At 38.7% G+C, this 14510-nt stretch overlaps 2 protein-coding genes across 6 annotated transcripts in view; one reads left to right on the plus strand and one right to left on the minus strand.

Annotated features, from left to right (window-relative positions):
• LOC147841039 (uncharacterized) overlaps positions 1 to 5846 on the minus strand; it is a 33557-nt gene extending 27711 nt beyond the window's left edge. Inside the window, exon 1 of the mRNA XM_087279179.1 lies at positions 5554 to 5846. The gene's annotated coding sequence lies outside the window, so the exon portion shown is untranslated. The remainder of the gene's footprint in view (positions 1 to 5553) is intronic.
• atrnl1a (attractin like 1a) overlaps positions 1 to 14510 on the plus strand; it is a 465931-nt gene that overhangs the window by 5319 nt on the left and 446102 nt on the right. The gene's annotated exons all lie outside the window — the stretch shown is intronic.

The following is a 14510-nucleotide window of genomic DNA, read 5'->3' on the forward strand; positions in this document are numbered from 1 at the left end:
AACAGAAGTGATATAGCTTTGGCTATTTATTTATTTTATATATGGCTATTTATATTGTTAATAATTTGCATAGTTAATATTGTTCTTTGATGTTTAGTTTATTAAGATTTTTCAAATGTAGTTTAATAAAAAATAGTTTTAAAAATCTTTTTTTTTCCCTACCCCACACGAAAAAAAAAATCGTGATACGAACCGAATCGTGGGTCAAAAATCGTGATACGAACCGAATCGTGGGTTTGGTGTATCGTTACAGCCCTACTATTAGGACACCTATATTTCGGTAAAAAGTGTAAATTGGTTGTTTTTGCGTTATTTCAAGCAAATTCGTACTTCCGGTTTGAAACGAATTTTTGAAGCTGCGTCACGGCCATGACATAATAGCGTTGTATTCCAGCGTGCAGACTGGACGTCTGTGCCAGAGTGTGTCTTATTACGTCTTACAGTGTGATGCATTAATGCATGAGTAAGGCTTGGTTCAAACCAATCAGCGCGCTCTATTGTGCAACTTCATTAATATTCATTTCTGTCACAGTGTTTAGACGATAGACACAACACGTTGTATTGGCAAAACAAGCGTAAAGTGTTGCTTTTATAGTTTGCTGCAGTTAAGTTTTTTTTAATTTTCTCTCTGTGAGAGCGCAGCTGGAGTCACGCGTGGATTACAGTGTACGCGATGCTCGACAACAATAACTTGCGTGTCTAAGGAGGAAAATTTTTTACCTGAGAGCTGTTCTCATCTGCAAACGCTGAGATCCAGATTCGCTTGTAGTCTTCTCTTAATAAAGACGTGGCTCTAGTTGCTGGTGATTGTCCTATCTCTACAGATTTGGTAAGTGAGCGACCAGTGCTATTTGTTTTTTCAGTTTGTTTGTATCGAACTAAGTTAACTATTGCACTGAGTGTAAACATGTTAGCACCACAACCACAACTTTACCTCGTGTAGGATTTTCGTCACATTTTGTGACCGGAATAACACACGCGGCTTTCTGACACTAACTGCTGTGTGCATCTAAGTTTCTGGGAAATGCGGAGGGTTTTTTTTTTTCTCATTCGCTGTGCGGTATCAAACATAGCATGAAAAATACACGCTTAGAGCAGTTCCTCGAATCACATATCTCGTTTGTCGCGAGGGGCATGAATGAATTCCCTAATTGAAAGAGCCAAACTGCAGTTAAAGTCCACCATTTAATAATTTGGCAAATAATTCGACTACAGATGTCCATGTAAACACCATAACTTTCTCCCGTGTGTGTGTGTGTGTGTTTTGACTCTGAAACTCGCGAGTGCCCAAATAGACACTGCCACACCATCCCACTTTAGTTCCTCCGACACTCCCCCCTAAACAGAGCTGGACACGCCCACTTTTCTGACTTTTTCCAAAGTAGACGGTGAAAACACCCTGCTGAAACAAGGGGGTTTCATGGCCCTTTAAATGATATTTTGAAGAAAGCTGGAAACCTGTAACCATTGCTTTTCAGAGTATTTGTTTTTTTTTTTTACTATGGAAGTCAGTGGTTACAGGTTTTTGGTAAAATATCTTTATTTGTGTTCAACAGAAAATAAAGAAACTCATTAAAGATTGAAACAACACGAGGGTCAGTAAATAATGTTTTGGTTGAATTATCACAGCCTTGTCCACAGTTGTTTTTTTTGTGTTTGTTTTGTTTCTCTCAAGACATTTTAGGAGAAAAATCTCAGACAAAGTTGATATTCAAATTTAAATATATAAAAAAATGAAATACAACTAAAAACTCAAAACATTTGTCCTGCTCTGTAAATCTCTTTGAAGAGTCAGCCATGTAAATTATGTTCAATCGTGATTAAGTGACATGCTATCCTTTGCAACTGTAAAGCCTAACGTCTGGCTCAGAGAAAGTGTAAAAAAATGACTCCTGTGCATTCTTTTAAGCAGCACTTTCATCAGAATTTGGTTACTCTACTCCTGTGTGTCTAAAAATAGTTGCTTGAATATTATGGGCAGTGTCACTCAGAGTGCCTTCTGGGGAGGTGAGGAGCTTATAAAGCAGCTTAACTGAAGAGTCTGACCTTGTATTTCTCTTATCTTTGACAATCTCCACAGATGTCTATTTCATTTCAAAATGCCATGTAATCTGCCAGAGAAGTGCTTGTCAGTTAGACATTTAAGCAAAAGTTCACCAAGAAATGAAATTTCTGTCATTTTTTGCACTCTCTTGTCATTCCAAACCCACATGAATTTCTTTCCACCGTGGAACACAAAGGGAAAAATACTGTAGCATTGTACTAAAAAGAATTGCATCTATTTTTTATGCAGGTACAAAGAGTGAAGAAGCTTTCAACCAAAGAAAGAAGAAACACACAAAGGCCCATAAATGTATCATGAAAGTGACTTGTGCACAAAAGTCCAAGTTTTTCCAAGTTTCACAATAACTTTTTTGAGAGACTAAAAGGAACCAACTCACTGATAAGTAGCATTGTCATACTGGAACAGAAACCTTCCCAATATATGTCATTTTCAAAAAAGGCTCACTGGGGATACATGCTCAGGGCTAAATTTTTGAGAAACCTCAAAAATACTGCATTTTATGTGTAAAACAAACACCATGGTGTGATTTGACACCAGCAACTTTTCTTTATTTTTGTACTACTACTGACCTCTTCTGTATGTATGGCCTTTCCAATGTGATCCGTTTGCTTAGTAGCTCGCCTTATACACCATTCGGGTCAGGAGAAGGGAGGTTCCAGAAACAAGGTAAAAAGAAAAAAAAAGCTGTGTAAAATCATGGTCAAAGCGTTCTAGTTTGCTTTTGAAAACAATATCAGTTGGGTTTAAGGAACAGGTTGGGTCAGTTGATAACAAGGTGATATATGCAGGACAAGCCGACAGGCATGCAAGAAGGATGTAAGCAAACATATAAAGAAACATATAATAAAATATGGCTTGTATCATATTTCAGATTGTCAAACATGTACACAGCGGCCTCTAGTGGATTTGTAAAAAAAAAAAAAAAAACTGCAAGCAGATGTTGCCTCGGCCATGTATTTCACAGTTCTTAAAAATGTAGCACTAGAGCCTTGCGCAGACCCTAAATCTAAGCCATAGCTCGGCCCTGGCCTGAGATGCACAGCCTGTAGCCCTGCCCTTGTCCAACAGCTTATTAAAATTTTTGGCCCGACCCGAAACCTTTTTTTTTTTTCTCACCAAACAGCTTATACTGTAACAGCCATTAAAATAGACCAGGTTTGTATTTAATAGAAAGTTGATGTTTTTTTGTTTCAGTTTTTATCAGAATAATTTAGAGAAATGTTTGGAATTTTTTTTTTTTTTTTTTTTTTTTTAAGTTTTAGTTTTTTAAAATGACATTATTATCCAAGCGGTATGTTTTCTACAGTGAGTTTACTCAATTTAACCTAGTGACACATACAGCTGTACGGCTGTACGCACTTTGCATAACTACCATGCGAGTTGATGCAAATGAATAAAGCTTATTTATTTATTTACATATAAATATTTCTTCCTCACATGGGGTGGAGACCACAGTCTCATCAGAACCCAAGCCAGAGGAACTCCAGGCCCAGCCCATGTCTCGTTCATCGGACAATTCAGATCCAGCTGCAGCTGCGCAGCCTCCTCGCATGTAACCGCTACCATTCAGGGTGCTTTGAATAATTTCATCTGACAGACTGGCACAAATAAGCAGACATCCTCATTCTCACAACGGGTTTCTGAGTTCTCTCACCCTTCAGAGCTAGGTAATCTGGGAACACATCTTCTGTAAATACTTTGTTAATGACTGTCCTGCTTATGAAGTAAATTGTTATTGACTGGCACAATGTATGATTTAACAGGGAAAACAACTTAATATAGGCTTCTCTGAAAATGTGAATATTTCACTTTAATTTTATTTTGACGTTGAAGCATATAGCGGACTGTTTCGAAGCACTTCCCCTTAAATGTTATTCTTGTATTTTATCTAGTAGATAACTGACCAACATCAAAAAATATATAAACAAATTATGTCATAACAAATGTCCCTAAATAAGGTAATCTTTTACAGCAAGCACCAGTGCTTCTTGAGATTGAAATAAGTATTAGGGATGTTGAGGTGGGGTGGTGCTAGATGTGTGCATGACTTAAAATCCTGCAGGTGCTCCAGGACTTTTGTGCATTGTGCATAACCAGTTGGCTTATCAATTAAAGTTGTCACCATTTGAAAAGTTGAACAGATATTTGCCTTTCCTCTAGCGTTTTTCACAGTTTTAAGTTTGCCATTGACAATTTTTCTCTTTATGTTCTCCGTTGCATGTGGCCAGAAATTTCTATGTGCAAGGCATCACTGGCGCTTTCGGACCACATGCATTAGAGCTCATTAAACTTTTTTCAAAAGTGTTTTTTAAATGCAGGACCGAAGTCTGATATGCGTGCTAGCTATCATGTAAAAATTGTCCCAAAACCCAGCTCTAGGGTCATAAAAAGGTCAAGCCCAGACAGGCTTGGGCTCAAATGCAGGGCTCTACCACTAGGCACATAATTACAATAAGCCTGCGTTGGTCATTTTGTGTTACTACAGGCTTTATGGACATGTTGATTAACTATGATTGAACATTAACATACATTTGGCACTTTTATCATAAGCATTAAGGGTGTGCATTCAGTTCTTGCTTTTTCTGTGAATCAAACCTGCAACCTTTGCTAGTGTCAAGTTCTAATAATTGAGTTATTACCAATTGCTTATTACCAATTGAGCTTACTCTAGCTAAATCTGGCTGTCACTGTTTTAAGACTGCAGATGACATTGTATAGTTTACCATTGTAAGGCAACTAATGAGGAATCTATGTATATCTATTTCTGGGAAGGTTGCAGCTGCATATGGTTACTGCATGGAGATCGCATTGCGTCATGCTTGAGATGAATGGACTTAGAGACATGTTATGTATGTTTCCTCTGTAATAGTTTGTTTTAAGAAGAAGAACTTTAAGCTGTTCTCAATTTACTTACCTTATTCTGAAACATGCTTGGTTCCCTTTCAGTCGGTCACTACTACACGTCTTGTCGTAATGACTAATGAATGTGTGATTCTGCTAGACCAATCACTTTGACTTACATGAAATAATGGCAAATGAAAATCTATGTGGAATCTGCATGCAGAGCCACTTTCCCATATATATATATATATATATATATATATATATATATATATATATATATATATATATATATATATATATATATATATATATATATATTAGGGCTGCTCGATTTTAGTAAAAAATATAATCATGATTATTTTGGTCATAATTGTAATCACGATTATTCCAAACGATTATTAGTTGAAGTCAAAATTATTAGCGCTCCTGAGAATTTTTAAAAAATAATTATTTCCCAAATTATGTTTAATAGAGCAACGAATTTTAACAGTATTTGCTTTAATATTTTCTTTTGGAGAAAGGCTTATTTGTTTTGTTTTGGCTAGGGTAAAAGCAGATTTAAATATTTTTAAACCTCTTTTAAGGTCAATATTATTAGCACCTTTAGGCAAAGTATATATTTGATTGTCTGCAGAAGAAACTACTGTTATGCAATGTCTTGCCTAATTACCCTAATTAAGCCTTTGAATCACACTTTGAATTTGAATTTTTGTATTTAAAAAATATCTAATAAAATATATTGTACTGACATCATAGCAAAGATAAATTTAATCGGTTATTAGAAATGAGTGATTAAAACTATTATGTTCAGAAATGTATTGAAAAAAAAAACTTCTTTCCATTAAACAGAAATTGGGGAGGAAAAGAGTTGCTAATATTCAGGAGGGCTAATAATTCTGACTTCAACTTCATATATTATTTTTCCTCCCTGCAAAGGAAAGAGAAATAAATACAATAAAATAAAAATATGAAAGAAGCTTTAAGCATTTTTCTCGTTGTTTTATTAATCATGATAAAACAGGCGGCAGCTATTGTGCTCTGTCACTTTAATGGTTTCGCTTTTACGCGTCTTTTGATTCTCAACTCGTTTGTTTATTACACAAATGAGGGTTAATATAAATAATCACTAAACACTGCGTTTTGACACCTATTTGAACATAAAAGCTCTCACGGTAATGACTTTAGATGTGTGTGCTCTCTGCTTATCGCAATGTGCGAATGAGACCAAGTGCTGACCGCACGCTTCTGTTCTGACTATGTCTGTGCGCCGCACACACACGCACATAAGCATGCGATCTTTCGCGCTTTTAAGAGCAACAAGTGAGGACAACTGGTAAGGGGGCGGTAAATAATGTAATAATCATTTATCTCGATTAATGGTTTTTCATAATCGTTAGAAGCCATAATCGAAATCGGATTTTTGATTAATTGCACAGCCCTTATATGTATAATAATATATTTTTATATTTAATTATATATTTTTATTATTATTATTTTTACTATTAATTGTTTTTACAGTGCTGCTTGCAGATTTGTAGATTTTTGCTTTAAAGCAAATCTTCAGAGTTCTTGGCACTCAACTTATGATTTGATACCCCCCCCCCACTCCCCAAAATATCTGAAGTTTAATTCTAAACTAATTTTGAGAGGAGCATGTGCTCCTGATTGACCCAGCTGGTCCACATTAGCTAATTATGATATCCTGAGTCTATCTATCTATCTATCTATCTATCTATCTATCTATCTATCTATCTATCTATATATATATATATATATATATATATATATATATATATATATATATATATATATATATATATATATTCCACCTTTATCCTCAATGGGCAGCACGGTGGCCCAGTGACTAGCACTGTTGCCTCACAGCAAGAATACCAATGGCATTGGGTCCTCGCTGGGCCATCTGGTATTTCTATGCGGAGTTTGCATGTTTTCCCCTTGTCCACGTGGGTTTCCCCTGGGTTCCCCGGTTTCCTCCCACCATCCAAATGTGCTCTATATTATAGATAAAATAAGCCTAAACCTTTTTCCTAATGTCTTACTCTCAGGAAGTTCGCCTTGGTCTCAGCAGCGGGAGAGTTTGAGATCGACCTGAGCTCAATCTTCTCCCGCCCTATGAAAGGGGAGAGCCCTGGGCTCGAGGATCCCTTGACCTCAGGGCTCTCTCCTGGGACAGCATGCCAAACAAGCTATGTATAAATCATGAGCTAAGTGTTAACTCTTGAAATATGAGATGTAGCTTTGCATCAGATACAAAGAGCACAAATTATTTATATTTATAAAATTTAGTATTATTAAATTATTGTTTGTTTTTATACAAACTTGTAAAATGGTCATTATAATGACTGAGAAAGACAGAGAGGGAAAGAGAGCACAACAAACTGAGAAAAAATAAGGTAAATATTTAACATTTGAATCCAATATTGTCAGCTTTGTGCTCTTTATCACTGTTTACTCTCACGTTTGTTAATTTGAACTGGTAAAATATGGTGGTATTTTTAAAAGCAAGTCAAATCTTATAAATCAATGAAAGTAAACAAAGAACATGAAGCTGTATGCCATATACTGCTTTATACGAATGATGATGGAGCTTCCTCAATATCAACATACACACTTGAGGTTGATTTAAAGTTTAAACTATCTGCTACAACTTGTTCCTTATTGTTGTGCATGTTAAGCAAGCTTGCAGTTAACACAATGGTCCCTGCTGTTCAAAACATGCATTACAATTTGTTAAACATCCCAACTGATTTGAATCGTCACATATTTCAAATCAATTTTCAACTCGCACACAGTGAATCATCACATCTCTACTAGACAGTGAAGGAGCAGTCTAGTGTCTTAAGCTAGATCCTCTATCAGTTGTATAAAAATCTAAGCCACCGGTTGCGATCACTCTGGCTGCTCTTCGCCAAGGGTGTCCACCTGTGGCTTTAACACCTGCTCCACCACCGCAGCCAACAGCATTGAATCAGTGTCCTTGTTGGGCATGCCCCAGGAAGACGACGCTCCCACCTCAGGCCTCCATTACAGGACCCTGAGGCATTCCTGAGGTGAGCCTCCCCAAGGCTGAGAAGACTACCTTTCCTCCGTTTAAGTATCAGCCTGTTGCAGTGGCACATTCAGACAGTCTGTTTTGGGTGCACCATTGTATTTTACAACTGGCTTTTATAGCCATCCCTGTCTTGTGTGAGGAGATTGCTGTCTTACTAGTGAAGGGTGCAATCGAGGCAAGTCACACCAGCCAAGTTGAAAAGTGAGTTTTACAGGCCTTACTTTGTATCACTCTCTACAGCAGTGGTTCCCAAAGTGGGGGTCGCGAAAAGTGGGAACATTTTTTAATTTAATTCAATACTTGTTAAAAAGTGTTTGCAGAAAACACTGATAAAAATAAAAAAAACATAATTTAAATTTTAATTAAATGTGTAATTTTGTCCCAGACATTACGAGATTACATCAGCGTCAATCACAATCAAGCTAATGTTACATACATCACGCGCAGCAAGACAACGTCCCGCTTTTTTTTTTTGCTAAAGCTAAATGTTGGAAGCTACAAATACATAATACCTGCTTTAAAAATGAAACGGTGGTTAATATCCACAACAGAAAAACAGAGAGAGGGAGAAAATTCACAGGTGAGGCCGGTTGATGGTGCGAAAACTGCAGTTGCGGAGGGAACATCCGAGAGGGCACCGGAGGTCAGTGAGGGTGAGCCGCAAGAAATGCCCTCCACTTCTGCTAAGGGTGGAGCCCGCCAAACCCATCACTTGGACCCGGCTTACTCCAAAACAAGAAAATACAAAAATGAATATATTAAGTATGGATTTGTGTGTCAAGTCGTAAATGGCGTACAACATCCCCAGTGTGTAGTGTGCTCTGAAGTCCTTGCTCACGAGAGTCTTAAGCCGGTAAAAATGCAAAGACATCTGAACACTAAACATCCCAATCTAGCTGCTAAACCTATCAAGTTTTTCCGCAGAAAAGAGGGAGAGTTACGAGGGCAAAAAAAACTCCTAACTACACAAACTACAATCCCCGCTAAAGCTCAGAGGGCTTCCTATGAAGTGGCATATTTAATTGCACAGACTAAAAAGCCTCACACGATAGGTTAAACTTTAATCAAGCCAGCGGCAATAGCCATGAGTCGGATTATGCATGGTGATAAGCAGGCCACTGAGCTCCAACAGGTGCCGGTCTCAGACGGGACTATAGCCCGCCGCATCAGTGACATGGCACTGGACATCAAACGTCAAATCATTGACGCAGTGAAAGGAGGGAAGTATTCGTTACAATTGGACGAGTTCACCGACGTCTCCAATTCCGCCCAGCTCCTAGTTTTTGTCAGGTACATTTTTGAGAGGAAGCTTAACGAGGAAATGCTGTTTTGCGTGCCGCTGGAGGGAACGTGCACTGGTGAGGACATTTTTAACAAACTGGACCGCAATCTAAAAGAAGAGGGTCTCTTGGAGCGAGTGCTTGTCAGTGTGCACAGATGGTGCAGGCGCAATGCTCGGAAAAAAGAAGGGTTTAAAAGCACGAGTCCTGCAAGTGGCACCTCATGTCATTTTTACTCACTGCATTATACACAGTGAAGCCCTCGCAAGTAAAACACTGAACCCTGAGTTAAAACATGTTCTTGACACTGCAGTAAAAATGGTCAATCTCATTAAATCACGACCACTTAACACGAGACTGTTTTCAACTCTCTGTAATGAAATGGGATCAGAGCACCAGGGCCTGCTGCTCCACACAGAAGTTCGCTGGCTATCGCGGGGCAATGTGCTGAGCCGTCTGTATGAGCTGCGAGATGAGGTGCGCATTTTCCTCACTGACCAAAGATCTCCTCTCGCCGAGCACCTCACTGATCCTGGCTGGGTTACAAAGCTGGCATATTTGTCATCTATATTTGAAAAACTGAACGGACTTAACATGTCACTGCAGGGCGAAAACACGAGCATCCTGTCTCTTAATGATAAAGTGCAGGCATTTGTGCGCAAAGTGAAGAGGTGGAAAGAACGATTGGAAACTGGGCGCATAGACATGTTCACCACACTAGACGAATTCCTCAAGGAAAATACATTGAGTGTAAATATTGTCAGCGAGTCTATTACTGACCATCTCCAAACCCTTCTGGATCATTTTAACAAGTACTTTCCAGAGGAAGGTACGCAAGAAAAACACGATTGGATTCGATCCCCTTTCAGTGCCACCGCAAACCATCTGACATGTGACACGGAGGACACGCTGATTAAACTTTCATCTGATCGAACCTTGAGGACACTTTTTGACTCAAAAACGCTGGACGAGTTCTGGATTTCGGTGAAGGATGAGTACCCGCAGCTTTCCAAAGCCGCTTTGGATACACTGATGCCATTTGGATCAACTTATTTATGCGAGAAGACTTTCTCCGCACTAACTTACATAAAAAATAAACATAGATCGCGTCTTAACGTGGAAGATGATCTCCGTGTTGCCATCTCCAAAACTAAACCCAGACTGGATCTGCTTTGCTCAGCGCACAGCGCGCACCCATCACATTAAAGTGGTTTCCAAACCTGTCCTTAAGGACCCCGCATGTGTGTGTGCGCGCAAAAGTAACTAAACACATGAACTGAGGTCAAAACATCAGAGTCTTATGGCTAAAGAAAATATTCTGTCTTTTCGGTAAATATTGTCATGGTAAATTCGGTCATAGTTTAATTAAAGTAGTTCTGATTTAGTCTTTTAAAACAGTTGAACAAATAAAATGTAACTGGGTGACACAATGTTCTCTGAATTACTGTCCTATTCATAAATGAAAAAATGCAAATAATCTTCTGTTTGACCGAAGTTATAGGTCAGTTCTGTTTTAGAATAAAGGCAAGATATTAATGTGTGTTTGTAGAATTAAACGTTTTAGATAAGTCTGTTTTAAACAGTGATCTTGATTTATTTTCTCAAGTTGCTGAATTATTAAAATCGTCTTACACATTACATTTGTGTTTAGCATTTATTGTATGAGCCTGATCTCATGAAAGTGCGTATACGCCAAAATGAGTTTTTGCGTGCATATGATATGCAGTTTTCGCGTGCATATGATATGCACTTTATGGCGTGTAATATGCACGCACTCCTCACCCCTAATCCTTAAGGGGGAGGGGGAGGGGGATGGGGGGTCGTGGGGCAGCAAAGCATTTATCATGGGGGTCGCAGGCTAAAAAGTTTGGGAACCCCTGCTCTACAGAATGCCATTCAAAATGTTTATGGAGAAGCTCATCCTCAGATGCATTCATCCCCAAGGATTGGTTTGCATCTAGGCATTGGCCTGTATAAGACTCTAACTGTATGATAACCTTGGATAAATACATCACGGTTATTGTGATTACTGCTCTAAAATATGTCCTTTTAAATGTCTGGGTAAAAAACAACACCTTTTCCCCATTCGAACACAATATATTTTATTTTGAGAAACATTTAAAGTATTTGGAAACTGTAAACATGTCAGGCTATAATTCAAATAAATATTTGATCTGCTCTCTTCATTAGTTTCAAAAACACAGATTTGTTCATAATTTTAAACGGCATCTTTAGATATCTTTTCTGCTGTAGATACTGTTGTCCTAAAAAAAGCGTAAAAGAATATTACACATAACTTTGGAACGGTATAACAAAAAAAAAAATGCTGGCGGTTTAAAAACCTTGGCTATGGCTATCGTCTCATGAATATTTGCATCCATCGGCACACCCGACGACATGTACCTTTATGTCTTGACACTCACTTGTCACAGAGTGTTCCTTCTGTCTCTTTTTGGAGAGGCAGGCATTCGCATGCTTGATTATCTCAATGACTGGCTCATTATAGTGCAGTTGCAGGAGCAATTGGTGATGCACAGTAACAAGGTCAGAGCTCACTCATCATCTCCTCCTTTGCTTTTACATGGTGTTGAAATTGCTGTGTGTTGTTCACATTCCAGATGAGCACAACCATGAAGCCAATTGGCTCTTAGAAGAGCTAACAATTATGGGAAAGTGGTGGCTCTACCCTCAGATGGTCCAGCTTATGGCAATATTAGAAGCATAGTTTGACCTGTTTGCTTCTCGTTGATCCACTAATTGTCATTTGAGTCCCCTCTTTGCATGGACACACTGGCTTATTGCTGGCCTCTAGTTTTGCACAAGTATGCATTTCCCCCAGTAGGAGCATGAACATCAACAGAACGTGTGCAAAGTCAGGGAGGACGAGGAGCAGGTTTTGCAGGTTGTACCACACTGGCTCACCTGGACATGGTTCCCAGAACTCCTCATGTGGCTCCTAGATGGGATGCAGAAGACTTAAGTGACCTATTGTATTGCCAGCCGTAGTTGACACTATCACTCAGCCTAGAGCTTGTGGTAGGTGGGAGAAAACTTGGCAAGCCCGACCTGATCAACTAGTTCCTGAGAGGTGCCAGAAGGTTAAAACCTCCCCAGCTTCCTCCCATGCCCTCTTGAGATTTCTTTATAGCTCTGGTGGGTCTTTGAGCTCAAATTTCTGTGGCTAAAGACAGTGCCTCTGGTCATGTTGACTACTACACCTGGAGACATTTTCAGTCAATGGAGACAATAGCTAATAAATATAGCATGTTTCTAGGTAATTGTTATTTTATAAGAAATATTATTATCGCTATAATTAACAGCAATATTACATATTTCCCAGTATCGTGAAGCCCTAGTTTTAATGCTTGCTGCCCCATTCTACCTTACTTGGAGGTGGTTGTGTGTGTGTGTGCTCATAGGTGTACACATACACATAGGTGTATCTCCCTTATTTTAACTGGCTCTTGAAGTATTTCAGTTAACATAGTTGTTCTAGTCATTTAGAAATTTTGATTTCATTTTCAAGCATAGTAAAACTGAAGCAACTTTGCGTCTTAATGTGTCTTAAAGTAAACTGAAACGGCTATAAACTCCAGCATGATAAAGTCTTTGTAGTATGCAGAACCATCGATCTTTATCAATAATTATGCAAACTGTGTTCATCCTAACTGAAAGCTACGTTGTGTTTGCTAGCCTCACGCATCGCGCACGTGTCAGTCAGTCAGTAAGCATGTCACCATAACGCACAGCACTACTATGAATACAAAAAAGTTTGCTCTGTTATAACTCTTTTAATAGATTTTGGTGCGATTCTAACCCGCTTTTAAAAAAATCAACAACGTTGTTTTAAATGAGAAGCTGGAATGTAGCCATGGCGGGATGAATTTTGGTGAGAAATGAATGTAGACTTGTTGAACACTAGGCAGTGTTCAACAAGTTGATATACATTTGCTTTTGGTTGTGCTGCAATATCTAATAAAACAACAAATATGTCATCTTTGTGTTGTGCTTGATGTTTCATTTGTGTGAAGAGTCATGATGATGTACTTTGTTGTCTCTCGTTCTGCAAATCTTCATTGTAATTCTCAATCCCTCTGAGGTGACTGCAGATGTATTTTTAGAGGGTTTGTGTAAATGTATGCAGAAGGAATATGTTCAGTTTTATGAGTAGACAAAGATTTCTGTCAGAGCAATGCAATGTCACTCACGGGGCTTTGATATAAAACTGTCCCTTAGTGACAGTGGCCTTCTGCTGAGTCTGTGTTGTTTATGTGACCATCTGTCCGTTACAGGATAAACTAATCCATCTGAAATGGAAAAAGCCTGAAATGGACATTCTCAAGCCACACCACAAAGTTTATCCCATACTCACACACACACACACACACACACACACACTTACAGCTATCTTTATGGGGACTTCCAATAGACAAAATGATATTTATACTGTACGTACAGTATATGCCGTTCCCGTACCCTATCCTTGCTCATAAACATAACTCCTACAGTAAACAAAGAACAATGCATTCAATAAAAAATTACATCTTTTTATTTTGCTAACTAAAAGTTTTCAACTCCCCTGTTTTATTTTTTCTTATAATTAGGAATGTTTTTACTTTTACTTCATTTATTTAGTGAGTGAGAGAGAGATTGAGTGAGTGAGTGAAAGCTGGTTTATACTTTTGTGTCAATTAATCAGCGTGACCCACGGCGCATGCCTTGCACATAGTCGTGCATTTATACTTCTGCATGCTGTTTGTGTTGCTCTGCAGTAACACTTCCGCAATGCTAGCTGGCAGTAGGTTATGTTATGTTCCTCCGTGTTGATTTTTTTTCGCAGGTGTTTTGTTTTTTTCTGAACACTACCTTAATGTACAAGTAGCTCAAACTCACTCATTCAGAGGCGGAAACCAGCGGACATGCAACAACTTTAGTCATAAGGTAAACACAAAACAAGTTTCCATCTGGAGCTCCTTCAAAAGGACTCGACACTTGAAAACACTTGCTCTATCGGGCTCACGGCTCTCCACACCGCCCATGCTCTTCACAGGTCATTTTTTGAAAGGTGCGCATCAGCCACAGCAAAAGCTATGTGACCGCACGAAGGCTGTGCTAGTCCGTACGTGTGCACTTGACACACAAGTATAAATCAGCCTTCAGTGAGTGTAAATTCCAGCACTGGGAATTGCAGGAGTTGTCCGCTCGGATAACATGGGCTAGAGAATGTGTTGGTTCATTCTAGAGTGGC

The sequence above is a fragment of the Danio rerio genome, chromosome 13 (genome assembly GCF_052040795.2).
Source record: "Danio rerio strain M-AB ecotype USA chromosome 13, GRCz13ab, whole genome shotgun sequence".
Taxonomy (NCBI): Eukaryota; Metazoa; Chordata; class Actinopteri; order Cypriniformes; family Danionidae; genus Danio; species Danio rerio.